This window comes from Schistosoma haematobium, chromosome 3 (genome assembly GCF_000699445.3).
Source record: "Schistosoma haematobium chromosome 3, whole genome shotgun sequence".
In the NCBI taxonomy this organism is placed as follows: domain Eukaryota; kingdom Metazoa; phylum Platyhelminthes; class Trematoda; order Strigeidida; family Schistosomatidae; genus Schistosoma; species Schistosoma haematobium.
The window spans coordinates 11,411,957-11,427,757 of NC_067198.1; the positions used below are offsets into that span (position 1 = coordinate 11,411,957).

The 15,801-nt window shown below is 32.6% G+C and overlaps 1 protein-coding gene across 1 annotated transcript in view; it reads right to left on the reverse strand.

Moving 5' to 3' along the window:
* MS3_00005000 (uncharacterized protein) overlaps positions 1-15,801 on the reverse strand; it is an 88,964-nt gene that overhangs the window by 27,351 nt on the left and 45,812 nt on the right. The window lies entirely within an intron of this gene.

The window sequence follows — 15,801 nt, forward strand, 5'->3', positions numbered from 1 at the left end:
GAATCCAGTGCCGTTCGCTTAAAACGACATCGTGTTATCCACTTAGCTACTGAGTGAACGTCAACTCTGAGATGCAGGTACATCCAGCTGACGAGTCCCAAATAGGACGAAATGCGCGTCCTGGGTTTCAGTGCTAGCCACTATCTATCTTTGCTTATAATTCTTGTAGATTAAGGCAATATCGAGGCAATACGCGCAGTATGCACGTATGCCAATAACAGACTGATCAATTGCAGTCCTAAACATCAATGGGAAGATACAAGTAAAACAATACCAAGTGAATTAAAACCAATTTTTGTTTGCTAACAAAATGATAAGTTAATATTTTCTCTGTGATATTGTCAATGACTTAGATTCAATCGTTTAATATTGTTGTTTGAATTCAACCTGATGAGACTTTACAATGAATTTCTTATTGAATAATTTAGTGTATATTAGAATTCTGATGGTTCATTTGAAGTGAATGACAAAAGATTGATGTTATATCCCGATAAGAATAATGAATGGTAACTTTTGGGATCCATTTATGGACCAATACAATGCGTATATTTCTATTGTATAATTATTAAGTAACTAAACTGTTCATATTCATGTCCATCTTATTGTGAGCTTTAATTTGACCTATGAAATATTATTATACGATTTACCATTCTTGAATTATGGCCTGTCCATTAATTACTACCTCCCTCATTCACAACCACATTCGGCTAATTCTTGTACAAATGTTGTTTCATATTTTATGGTACGTTATGGTCTCTCTAGTTGGTATATAAACCCAGTATGCTTGAAATAAATCATCTGCAGGATATTTTATATTAGCTAGCTTGCTTCATTAGAGCTTTAATAGGTACTCAAATCCTCTTTAAGCCACTTGGTAATTCTGTCATAGAATCTAAAACGAACTTCTTAAAAAATAATTAGTCCAAAATTCATGAATATAGTTTCATTAGGCAATTGATAAAACACACAAATACTCTCGGAGCTTATTCATATTCGACTGCAGAAACGTTGCAGTTAATTCATCACCACTATTCTTAGCAATATTATTTCTTTTTTACTGTGATTTCTAAAATAAATTAACCAGTTTCAGATGTTATAATGATAACATTCTTACAGTTGCTCAGTATCCTCGGTATGAGTACATTGACAAAGGCAAGAAAAATGTATAACCCGGGTCATTTTTACTAACATGTGATACCACCAAAACGTTTTTGTATATTAAGAATAAATACAGCATAGTAACATCACAGTGTTCAACCAAACTTTTATTCAAAATTACTTTCAATGACACTTTTATAGGTTCAGTCGAGAGAGACAATTCACTTTGGTGACATAAAACTAAACGAATATATATTGGAGCATCTATATATTCCTCCATGTGCAGATTTATTATACAATGGACAACGAACTGAAACTTGAGACATCCAATTTTACTTTATCCCAATCAAAACAAATGTTATTGAGTATAGTGAAGAAACTAAAATGTAAAATTATCGCGGCTAGCATGGTGGAATTGACCAGCTTAGATGTATATTTCACAAAAGGTTATCCAAATGATAACTAATTACACTTATGGCTGTCTTACGTATAAATATTGATAGACAGAGAAATATTCAGAGTAATCTGACTTTTGATACACTGATCAACCTAAGCCTCCTTCTTAACTTGTCGCCTGTACAAATCTACTAACTCTGTAAAAATGAGAAGTAGAATGACGGACAACACCGAATATTTTGATGCTTATTTAAACTAATATAGTAATAATAAATTTTAAATTTCGTTGGCTTCCATGAGCATATGACAAAAAATGTGTAAAAATGGAACTAATGAAAAACAAGTATATCATTTAGAAACTGTGGTGGGAATATAAACGATAAATACAATCTTTATAGTCTAAAAAAACGGTCAGCTAAAGAACCAGACGAAATCACGTTTCATATTGCAGAGGCTGAGATTGGTGTTCTGGACTTTAACTGGCTGGGCTAGGTAGAAAGCAGGACCGATAAGGACTCTAGAGTGCTCGTAGGGGTTTTATGCGTCACTGGTCCGATCGATAATTCACTGCTCATTACGTTATACAACAACCAGGGCACACAGGGCACAAGTTATAACAATTAACATTAAAGAAAAGCAAGAAAGAGCCATGTTGGATAGTAACTGTACTTTAGAGACGAGCTAATCAGAATAGAGAAAATGAATTTTTTGAATGAAATTCACAAATAAATGACCTTCATCATATATAACATGAAAATTACATCATCTTTGTATGGTGTTTGGAATACATAAAATTATGGTGTAAAAATTTCCTATAATTAAGCCACCATAGAGTGAAAACGACTGTGTTGAATATATATAAAATATCAGTAAAGGGTTGTGGAGATTGTTGAATTACAATTGATATCATGAACGGATCAATAGTAAACCACCGTAGGAAACCTAGGCCGTTTCGTCCTAGCACGGGACTCCTCGAAGATCGAAGGTCCTGGGTTCGAGTCCCGCGTGCGAGATCGTAGACGCCCACTTCTGAGAAGTCTTATACTGGGACAGAAAGGCCGTTTAGTGTTTGCAGGTTTTCGATGGTGACCTAACATTGATCCATTCATGATATTAATTGAAACATGCTGATTCTAAATAACATGTGTATCAATAAGTTTTTACATTAATTTACTTCATTTATTGCAAAGAGATTGATTAAATCATGAGTGAATCGGTGAAGTTAGAATGTGAAACTACATATCGATTTTTATATATGATCTGTTTATATCTATTTTCTTGTAACTCCATCTAACTAAATCTTCAACGGATAAAGATGATTTTATAGGCAGTAAATGAGTTTTCCATAAGAAGAATTCATAGCTATAAAGTGTGAATATTTCCACATTCAAATTAATGATATGATATAGAGATATCTTAACAAAATCAAAAAACTGATAATCATGATTAAAAACCAGAAAAAACTTTTTGAAACCCACAAAAATTCTAGGTGAGACTATAATTATCTTCAGTGAGTTACTATCTCACAACAGACCGGGTTGAACTCCATTGGTCACAGCTTCCGAGTAGAGCTCTAGGAAATACCTCTTGAAGCCAGTCACTAGGAATTTTTAAGTTTTTTAAGAAATTATTTCTTATTGACTAATGGATGATAATGAACTAAGATCGAATCCTTATTTCATATAAGATAAACCTCTGTCACTAGCTAAACTACAGTACATTTCTAGAATGAAGCAATTCAGTGACTAACAACCTTTTCTCTGGCCCGGTTGAGTAAAAAGAATGAAATATCAGTTAGAAACATTTAATTACACCCCATTCACCATTGGTAAAATCATCGATTTTTTATTCCAACAAGTAACCCATATATAAATTACCATCTTAATTGCATAGAAATGATATGAATAAATTCTATAAACAATCTAAAAATCAGTCCGTTGGTCCAACCACATATAAATGATGGTTTAACTGGATTAAATGATCAATCATTCTTTTGTTAGAATAGTTCTATGCATGAGATAGCTTGAGGCTTTGTGACCTATTGATGTATTACGTAATGACACTACCAATTAAAGAACAGTGATTTATCGACCGGACCAATGATGTGTAAACCCGTACAAGCAGTCTAGATTCCTTATCGGTAATTCTTCCTGCATACCACTGCCTGTTGACTCCACAACACCAATCTCAGCCTCCTCAATATGAATCATGTATTTCAAACATACTGGGTTTATATACAAACCAAATAGACCACATCGTACGCTAAAATCGGAAATTACATTTGCACAAGATCTAGTCAGAAAGTGACTGTGAATGTGGGAGACTGTAATTAGTAGACTGGACATAACTTAAGAACGGTAAACCGTGTAATAGTACTCTATAGGCGAAAATGAAGCTTATAATAAGAGGAACATGAATATGCATAGTTTTGCTGCTTAATAATTATACAATAAAAATATATGTATCGTATTGGTTCATAAATAGTTGTCAAGAGTTACCACTCATTATACTAGTCGGGATATTGCAAGTTAGAGAGTGAATTAGTGTTCTCTCTTTCTCCTTGTTTTTTTTTAAATTAGTGATTAGTAATTTTTTGGTTAGTAACAATGAAATTGAATATAAATCAATGACAGTTAGGTGTTGTTTCTATTAAAATTCTTTAAAAATATAATTGAATAATGATTTAAATTGTTATTTAAATATAAAAGAAAACACAATACCAACTATTCATTAATAATAAATCGTATTTAATTTGAATTAATTTAGAATTTTTTTTACATCCTAGTATGGGACTCCTCAACAGTGTGCATCCATTAGTAACTGACTTCAAGCGGGATTTCCTGGAGTTCTAGTGAGAAGCAGTGACCAGTAGAGTTCAACCAATCTGTTGTGAGATATCAGCTCACTGAAGACAATGGTGTACGATGGCGTGACTTCGTGGATTGGTTGAAGTTAGACATGAACACCATTGGATGCCAGCCAACTCAGTGGTCTAGAGGTTAGGCGCTCGCGCGTGAGGCTGATAGGTCCTGGGTTCGAATCTCGCGGGTAGGGACATGGGATCGTGGATGCGCACTGTTGAGGAGTCCCACAATAGGACGAAACACCCGTCCAGTGCTTCCAGGTTTTCCATGGTGGTCTAGCTTCAATTGACTCATAATTCCAACTAGTGAAATTTGAACATTCATTATAAAATTAATTATAGCAATGTAAACAAAAAAGAAAGTAAACAGGAAAAATAATAATAACTGCATTTGAACTAGTGAACATGTTTTACAATAGAAGAGGGTTTTGTGGAGATTTTAGTAATTTCAATAGTAAAATTTATGTGTCGATTATGGCTAAGAAAACCATTGTAAACCTGGAGGTACTAGATGATTGTCTCGTCGTAGTATGGGACTCCTCAACAGTGTGCATTCATTAGTAACTGGCTTCAGTAGGTATTTCCTAGAGCGGTAGTGAGAAGCGGTGACCAGTGGGGTTTAACCAGGTGTGCTGTGAGATATCAACTCACTGAAGACAACGGCGGACGGTGGTGTGATTTCGTGGATTAGTTGAAGTTAGACATTAACATCGTTGAATACCGGCTCATTGGTTAAGATGTTTAGCGTCCGCGCGCGAGACCGATGAGTCCTGGGTTCGAATCCTGAGGGACGGGATCGTGAATGCGTAATGCTGAGAAAAAAATCACTAGTCTTAAAAAGCTTGTAGAGATTAAGTAAGAAAGATTGTTTCAATGATGTGTTCTCTTTTCGTCGAATTCGTTTTCAAAGCTATACAATCGCGAATATATATTTATTTTTCAGAATGATAATAATAATAATAATAAACTTCTGTTAGATATGGTAACAGTGAGGTCTTCCAAAGGTAGTTATATTGCATCTTCTTAACATTGCCGCAGCAATATCCATATATCTGGGAAAACCAGAATTGTGTATCTAGAAGAAACTGGTACAACCTCTTCTTCCACCATGATCTTCATGTCCCATAATTTTTTTCATACTCTTCTTCCTTTACAGCTATCTGCTTCCCCTTCCACCATCGCCTTAAACCTCCTACCCCCAACTGGTTTATTTCTGTTTTTATGGTACTCTTAATTACATTTCATCTCAGTTTTAACATCACGCTGAGCCATCCTTTTCCAATGATAATTTTCCTACCTATCTTTTAATGAATATTTAAGCCCTTAACAATTAAACTATTATTAGTTTCCCTGTTTAAGAAATTTTCTTTAAATACCTTTGTTTATTCTACCTTACTGTTACCATGTCTAACAGAAGTTTATTATTATTATTACTATTATTACTATTATTGTAATTATCATCCTGAAAAATAAATATATGTTTGCGATTGTACAGCTTTGAAAATAAATTCACCGAAAAAAGATAACTCTTCATTGAACCAATCTTTCTTATTTAATGTCTCAATGGGTGTACTCCGTTTATTACAAAGATTTGTCGAGATTGTTGAGTTTTTACATATTCTTCATTATGAACTGACTTTAGTTAAACAGTCATTGAAGAATAACATGTACTGAACATGTGTTTCATCCTAGTATGAAATTTTCTAGAACTATGCACTCACTACCTTTAAATGTCAAGCATCACAGCAAGTACCTGATAATTAGACCAATGAATCAACATTCAGTGATTGATTACATTTGCGACTTTAATCTTTGCATGATATTGAACAATTCATCATTCTATGTTATTGGTAAGTGACTGTCCCTCAATTCATATGAATGAACTTCACTGGTCACAGTTAAATATTTCTCATTATTAGTCATTGGTGACAACGCGACACGTTAACGTTGAGAATACACATAGTTGATAAGTTCAATACTAGGACGAAACAACTCTCTATTAGCTCTTGGTTTTCAATGGTTCTCTAACTAAGATCAGCTTTTTATGTAAACTATAGAAATTTAGTTCGATGCATCACAGAATCGATTTATGTGGTTTGTGAGGAGATTTTTTGCCGTGACTTTTACTTAGAATACTACTATTAACTGAGAAATCAATATTTCAAATCAGAAAGTACCTTACTGTACTTTCATCTAAGTTCGGAGCATTGTACCAATATGGAGCGCTGAAATCAGAGTTAGAATGTCTATGTTATTTATACTTATGGATCTCAGAATTCACAAACTTAATTGTATTAAATTCACACTTCTACAGAGAGATGAAGATTTTGGATTTGACACATTTCATGGTATGTCAAGGGGATTAAACAATAACTATCTAATTCAAGTTCTTTACTCTGTAGATCTTCCGTCAATTGGTAACAAAAATGGAGTGGCACTTGATGCATACACTAAATTTTTAAACTACTCTAATATATTGTAAGGTCTGGTCAGAGTAAAGACCAAACATTAGATTCTTACATCTACGGGACCGAGATCACAAAAACTGAATACAATAAAATAAGGTTTATTTTCATCTGATAAACAATCTTATTTAATTGTAGGAAGGTTTCTAAGTGAAACTATTTCCAAATCAATTTAAACCTCGAACACGTTTTCCACTGATTTTCTCGCCTTTCACCCTTTTAACGTTGGTAGGTTGTGAATTTAATAAAAAATCTATAAAACAACTAAGTAATATAATTAAACTACTTATGAGTAGCTGGTTGATTCATTGGTTAAAATACTAACACTGTTTGTTTCATGATAGCCCGCTTTACAAGTTTTCGAGTTATATAAAGGAAACTGAGTTTACGAGTCAAGTTATATGCATTATTTTCGTAATTTAAAGTGACCATTATTTGTAATGTGTCTATATGTTTGTTTCTATGAGAAGCTTTATCACGTAGTGCATAATGAGAGTATATATGAAGCCAACTAACTAACCAATCATCGTAACACATGAAACTTGAAGAGAAAAACGAATCTAAGCACCAGACATGGAACATCATGGCACAATTAACTCTCATAAAACCGTTAAACGGATAAATAGTCCCATCGTTAGTCTATACAGAAACAAAACTGTATTGTCTTACTTACACATTGTTCAATAACTGTTCACTCTTTTATAATCAATATGTGAATACAAATGCTAAACAGTTACCACCCGCATATGTAAATGACAAACAGACAGTTGATTGAATACGTAATTCCTAAGTTTAATTTTACACACTGGTTAATATCAATCAATTTTCTACTGACCTTGATGTACATAATGAAAACAACGTTCTATAATAATAATAATTATTATTATTATAAATAATAAATCTAGTTCTCCTCATCGAAATTCTACTGTATAAGGAGAAAGGTTACAACAACGGATGGTGAATTAACGGATTTTCTAAATTTTTATTTTCAAAAATCATTCGATTAAAAATTACAGAAAAACAAAGTCCCCACATTCTAAAATGGTGTCGATAATCTCATCTGTTTACATCAACTTAACAGAATGGGGGTTTGTGGAAATTTTAGTAATTTTAATGGTTGAATTCATGAGTTGATCTGAGCTAGACCACCACTGAAGACACTGAAGCACTGGACGACCTTTTGTTTTAGCATGTGACTCTTGAGCAGTGAGCATCTGCGACCCTGCAAGCGGGACTCGAACCCAGGAGTCCCATACTGGGACTCAATGGTTGTTTGATGCTTCCAGGTTTTCAGTTGTGGTCTAGCTTAGATGGTCTTATCAATTCATCCATTAGATCAAATTAAAACAGGGAGTTTAAGATTCTTCTTCTTCTTCTTATTATTATTATTATTATTGTTATTATTATTATTATTATTATTATTATTATTATTATTAGTAGTAGTAGTAGTAGTAGTAGTAGTAGTAGTAGCAGTAGTACTCATATGCCAATTAACTAAATTTTTTGAAAGTTGGTTCTCTTTTACATATTACCTATCATTTTGATGTTAGATTTAACTACAAACCGGTGGTCTAACTTAGATTGGTTCATGATTTCAATGAAATTCAATAACCTCTAATACCTCATAGGGGAAATTATCACATGCTCACCAGTAACGAGCTTGGAAAGGGAATTTCCCGAGTTCTGATGAGAAGCTAGGACCAGTGGAACTTAATCGTGTCAAATGTGAGGTAGTTGTCCATCAAAGACAATGGAAGATGGTCACACAATGTCGTGGATTGATTGAAGTTAAACATTAACATCATCCGATGCCAACTCAGTGGTCTAAAGGTTAAGCGTTCACCTGCGAAAACGAAGAATCTCTGTTCGATTCGCAAGTATGAAGCCGTAAATATGCACTGCAGCGGATTCCGATTGCTTCCAGGTTTTCAATGGTAGTCTAACCTAGATTGGTTCATGAATTCAAGGAAAACTGAATTTAATTAAAAGTCAGAACCACTGAAAACTAAGAAATCTTTAGTAGTTCCGCTTTGTTTTAGATTGTAACACTTAGATAAGACTACATTAATAAGTAGTATAGTGACAGATTTTCTAAAGTCAAGATAAGAATTAATGACTGTTAGTAAGAAGTAATTGTATGTAACTATGAAAAATTAGTTTTATCTGTTGGGTATAAGAGTTCAGTTTCATCATATGATTGTAAATTTTGTTTGCATAGTAATTTATTGACTAGTTAATGTTGTGTGCTACTATCTAGTTCAATTTACTCGAATTCTGACGATCGATTAGTGTAAATAAAACATACAAAAGAGTCAATATATTCATATTTATCATTTTGAACATAGATATTTTGTGCTGTCTACTAAATCTTCATTCATCGTCTATAAATTTCCCTTCGAATTGTCACATCAGTTTTATTTCAGTTATAAGTTGTAGCGTAACTAGTGCACAATGGTCGATATTAAACCGATTTATGGTTAGAGCGTGAAGTGAGCACATTGTCCCATGGACAACTTACATGCTGATTTGAATACTCGATATTTATTGTTTTTAATGAATAACTGCCTCTCAACCGACATGGACGAAACAGCCGTCCACTGCTTACAGGTATTCAATAATGGTCTAACTTAGATCGGTCCATGATTTCAATGAAATTCAATAAACTCCACAACCCTTACTGATAATTAATTATTTAACATTCTCTGAAATATTATTAAACTACAGTTTATCTTTTATTTAGATCATTTTAATATGACATTAGCTTTCACTACTCATGTGGTTCACAGATTTATCGAACGGGAAACACATGATATACTTGTAGATCTTCTTTGTACTTTTCACCCCTCAATACTTTTTCTTTTTAAAGAAAAATCAGGGTATAGCCTCTTAAAATGTATAACTTACCTTAAAATATAAAAAAACGAAGTATCCCCATCCCTCCTTCTGTTTCTCCCGAAAAAAAATTTTAAAAACTATGATCATAAGTAAAATCCTGTGAATAACTTTTTAAGACTGTTTTTCTTGCTAAGTAACAAAACTCTGTTTCCCCAAAGAAGGAAAATTTAGTTGAAGAGATAAGAACAAGAGGAAATGTTTCTTAAGTATGACATTTATGACAGTTGAGTTGAAATGGTGAAAAAAAAGTCTAAGATGAAACTAGGCTTTAAAATAGTAGAATTAACTAACTAATTAGGATTAAATTCCCTAGCTAATGGATAATCTGTTGTTTTTTGAATAACAAAAATACGTACCTATTCATGTATAGAGATAAACATGATCTATAGATAGACAGACACTTTTGGGCTTATTCCATTTGAGCCAAACTGATCAAATGTCTGACTGAGATTTTATTTCTCTCTTCTTATTCTACTCCTCATACCACTATCATAGATTAGTGTAATTACTTTTACAAAGTATTTGTGTATAAAAAGTATATTGATTGAAGCACTAATGTAGGAATAAAATTAGTTAGAAACTGTATAGGATAACAAGTTGACTGTGTAACAAGTAAAGTTAAATGTTAGACATATATGCAGTTTGAGTTTCAGATGAAAGCAATAGTTTTCGAGTGGAAACAAATTTCCCAATTAATCAATATCATTCTATATATATATATAGCATATCTGTTAAGTCAGAATGGGGATTTGTAGAGATTGTAGTACGTTTAAAAGTTTAATTCATGAGTCGATTTAAACCAGAATACCATTGAAAACCAGGAAGCACTGGACGGCCGTTTCGCAGTAGTACTGAACTCATCATTAGTGCACATCTATGATCCCTCACTAAAGGGACTCGAATCCATGACCTTCGGTCTCGCATGCGAACGCTTAACCTCTAGACCAGTGCTTCCAGTTTTTCAATGGTGGCCTAGCTTAGATCGATTGATGAATTCAACTATTAATATTTGTTAAATGTTTGGATCGCCAAGATATATATATGTCACCGCTTCATATATCTATGATAAACTCTTCTATCTTGTTCCAGTTAGATTATTAGAATTCAACTAATCATTGAGAGGTGCACTGAATCCTGTTAATTATCATACAGAAATTACTGAATTTTATTAATTCTATAAAGTGGAAACATCCCCATCGCTTAACCTCAAAACATTATCCATCAGATGTTAAGTCAATTAAACGAGTAATAATATTGAAACAAGATTGGGAGAATCCGATAGACAATACAGAGTAGACGTATATAATGTTGATTAAAACATATTAGCTAACTAACCTGTGTAAAGTTTCCGGAACAAAGGAGATTCAAAGGTGAAAAGATCAACGTATGGTAACTGACTTTATATTGCTTTTAAAAGATTTTATAGGACTCTTCATCATGTAAAATCCTGAAGAATAAATCATGGTACATTTATATTTTCAAGGTCAAAGTTGTAAGTCATTAAAACCGGTCATAGCAGAAAGCTGCTTTAATATCTGTTCAAGATCATGTATTCTTGAAATCTTGGCGATCGATATACAAACTAGGGCTACAACATATTTGATTTACTAAATTCCGATTTGAATCCCCTTTGTTTGAAGCACTCTAAACACTGTACATCGGTCAGCTCTAGTTGATTAAATTATTAATAACGAAAACCTGTTGTATAATTTTACGCAACAGGTTAAATCCCTAGAAGAAGTGTTGTAAGTGTACACTGATAAAAAGTTCTATACTAGGACGAAATAGCTGTCTAATATACCCTGGATTCCTCAGCAGTTGTCTAACTAAACTCAAGTTTTGATGCAACATTATAAAAACTGAACAATGTCCAAAAACTTTCTATATTACTCATCAAAAATAAAAAATCAGAAATTCGATTAAAACACGGGGAATTGACAATTCATGACTGTAGGTGATTGTTTTTCAGATTTAAGTCATAGAATTCAGATACCGTTTATCAAACACTCCTTTCGTCTTTCCACTTTTGTATGAAGTTATATATTTGAAAAACTATACAGTTAGATAGACATATAAACAAAAAAAGATAAACATACGAATGAACGTCTAAAATCAACATGACTTATGAGCAAAAAAGGAATGTCTATTAGAATATCTGGGGCAAATCTCTGGACAAATAGTTAAACACCCTCATTTTAATATGTTTATGTACATATGGTCGATTCATTTTCACGTTTCAAAAACTGACAAAGCATACATAGTTTACAAGATAGTCGTCTGCTGGGTTTTTTTTTTCAAAAAATAGTTTCCAATATGGAGGTATCTTCCATCCTAACAATACTAATCATAATAATAAGAGTGGGGTGGAAAACCATAATAATACCGACACTGATTATATCAAGAGGAAGTAATCATGAGAAAATAAGCAAATATACGTTATTTCTATATTAAACTAAAGAGCGAACCTACAAAACAACAATAACAAAAGATGGGTGGTGGCTAGCAGTGGAATCTAGGACACTGGTTTCTTTCTATTTGAGACTCTTCAGCTGGATGTACCTGTATCCCAGAGTTAATGTTCACTTCAGGACTTTTTGTTTATAATACTTGTGACTTAAGGCAATGTCGTGGCAATCCGTACAGGACGTACATATGCCAATAAGTGACTGATCAATTGTAGTCCTAAACATCAATGGGAAGATTCAAATAAACAATACAAAATGAAGTTAATAATAATGAAATTTGCGCTAAGTTCACACTAAATGATCATCGAGTCATATAAAATGCTAGTTCAGTAATTAAAGGTTGATGAAATCCTATCAATCATATTTCTATATGCTGATTAATCTATGAGTCAATATGGTTATTTGGATTGATAATTGAACACTACCCATCAAATAATATAAAGTATAAAGGGTTTGTGGAGAGTGTTAAATTTTATCATGTGCATCATAAAGCCACCATATCTGAACAACCATCGAAAACCAGGGTGCACCGAACAGTTAATTCGTCCTAGTTTGGAACTCCTCAGCAGTAATCTAATGTCTTAAGGACTGACTGTGATATATTAAGGTCGTGGGTTTGAAACCGAGTGTGATAGTGGATGCACACTACCACTGAAGAGTCCCATAATAGGATGAAACAATTATTCAGTGCTTCCTGGTTTCAAATTATTGTCTAACTAAGATCAACCGGTAATGTAAGTTATAAAATAATGTAAAACTTATATACTATAACATTATTTTAAGAAGCATCGAGGTTTAAAAATGACTATTCAGCTATTCGATTACTTTTAAACAACCGTTATGATATGTGTATATAGATTATCATTGTGATTACAATAATGCGGGTTGTAATGTATGTCGATAATTTTCTAGTCTGAATTGAATACTATTTCTATCGCTACTATTATATTATCATTATCATCGTTGTTGTAGTTGTGTAAATCTTGACAAACTTCAGACATTGATTCTTTTCACAATTTATACTTAATTTCTAGTTAGGTCAACAAGGAAATAAACAAATACATTAGTGTTTGTTCACTATTCAATCTTTGTTTTCTATTTCTAAAGCTTAACTGCAAATACATATCTGTTTGTTTGTTGTTTATAATTCAATACATACGAAAACAACCGATTATTCTGTATTCACACTAGAATTTCAAATGATGAAAGGATGTAGAGTTTAGTGGATAATTTGTTGACTTTTAAAACAATAGGCATCGGATTTGAGTCTCAGTGTGAGTATCAACATTGAAACACAGGTACAACCAGAAAATGAGTTTTAAATTTGGTTGTTTGAAAAGCGGGAAACCTTCAGTAAAGCTAAAATATTTAAAAATTCACTGATTAGTGAGTAGTGACGATTATTACATTTGCATAGTCCTTTGACTCTGATTGAATTCTATGAATCAAAACTAATGGTTGCATTACAATTTGATTGATAGTATTGAATCGACGTTAAACAGCTAAACACTAGACATTGGCCATCACTCAAAGATCTATCGATTGTTGGAGATTTCAGATGAACTTAAATAAGGTCTTTATCAGAAGTTACCCCTTCCAGTGACAACCGAAGATCACTGAACTATTGCATTATATTATAGTATGGAAATCCTAAACAATTCAAATTCATAAGCTACAATGCACTGGGAGTTGAATTCACAACATTCAAATGTTATATTAAGGATAATATCATTAGAATAACTAAATTAGAATCTAATGTTCTACAATGTTTTTTCTCATTCAAATCATTCATGATCAAATATGATAATCAGTTTATGAAAGCACAGATAATTTATTGTCTCATTCTCTGGTTCTTAAGCGTTTTTTTTGTTTAGCTAAACAACCATCATTCGATTTTTTCTGGTTTGATTTTCTCCTCCAAGTGAGATTTAGGTCATTTTTGAAAATTAATATTATATATTATGTATAACTGTGTAGTATTTAAGATGGTGTTTTTTTCTCACTGAAATCACTAACTGATCTAAGTTATACAACCATTGAAAACTTGGAATCCATGAACTTTCGTTTTGTCCTTGTATAGGACCACTCATCAGTGTATACCGACGAACCCATTCCTGGGAATCGAACCCTTCGGTCTCGCGCTCGAATGCCTAACCTCTAGACCACTGATAGGTATCCAATGGTTTACAAGTCTAAATTCAATCATTCCAAGAAGTTGCACCACCACCTTTTATTGTTTCCAATGGGTGAACTCTTTTCTCTCCTAACATGGATCTTGGCTACGGGATTGTTGCTACAAACTAGTAAGACGTCCCATACTACGACGAAACAGTCATCCAGTGCTTCTGGGTATTCAATAGTTGTAGACACTACCTTTCTTTTTATCACAATTTAATAATAACATTTATCATAATAACTGGTAACATCTGAAAGCTATTTTTCAATTAATTTTATTTGTTACATTATTACTTACTTTAACTTGATCTTTATTCATAATTACGTAAGGTATTCATGAAATTAGAATTGCTCTGTGTAATATTTTCTTTTTAGTATTTCTAAGCGATACATATATCGTTATCTTGTGTCTATTCATGAAAGAATAAATACATCTCTTTTTTGTATAGTTATAGCTTTTTGAGAGATAAATAGTATCATTAATACTCTTTGAATATATGTACATGTACTATGACGTCATTTCATTTTGACTCATAGAAAATAGAGGAGAATTCTCTTGTTAATTAAATATACCGGTATATTTTAATTAACCATTTAGAATATTCCCTTTTATTGTATGCTAATACGTTTGTTTGTTTGTCGGTTCTCTTTTTTTTTTTGGGGGGGAGGAATAACACCGTGCAAAAAACTTGTTAAAATTTCAATGATGGTGTGTTTTTCTTTTTTATTGTCCCATATATATGTAACAGTAAGTATACTAATGTAGCAAAAGAGTGTGTGTGTGTGTGGGTGAAAGGCAATAAGTCTTCATGTATGATCCAAATTTCAGTATAATAGTATCAATCTAATGTAGTCAACAGATACTAAGATAAATGATGACTGATTACCAAATATACAAAATGGTACTTAGAATTGAAACGTTACAGATAATTGGGTATGAAATAAAAAGAAGTTTGTTTCTTGCATTTGTGTTTCATAATTTATCAGTGTAAATTATCAAAAAACTACATTTTCATCGTTTTCAATAAAGAAGAAAAAGAAAGTGTTCAGACAGTGTAATAAAACCTTAGAAGGTGAACAATTTGAAATCTTCAGATCTCAGGATAAGCGTCTAACCTTTTGACCAGTGAGTCGGGATCCAATGATTCATACATACAACTTTAATGAATCCGCGATATTGTGCAATCAACTCTTATCGATATTCGCAAATAACTACTTCACACCTGACATGATTGAACCCCAGTGATCATAGTTTCTCAGTAGAAATTCAGGGATTTCTTTTTGAAATTGGTCAATAGCGAAGAGTTGTAATTGAACAGTGTAATTTAACCGGGTTCTTTTTTTTAACAGAAACTCTATAAACACAACCACACTGCAATAAGACATAGATTATATGCTTATACTATTCACTTAATAAATACTGATTAAGTTTTCAACAATCATA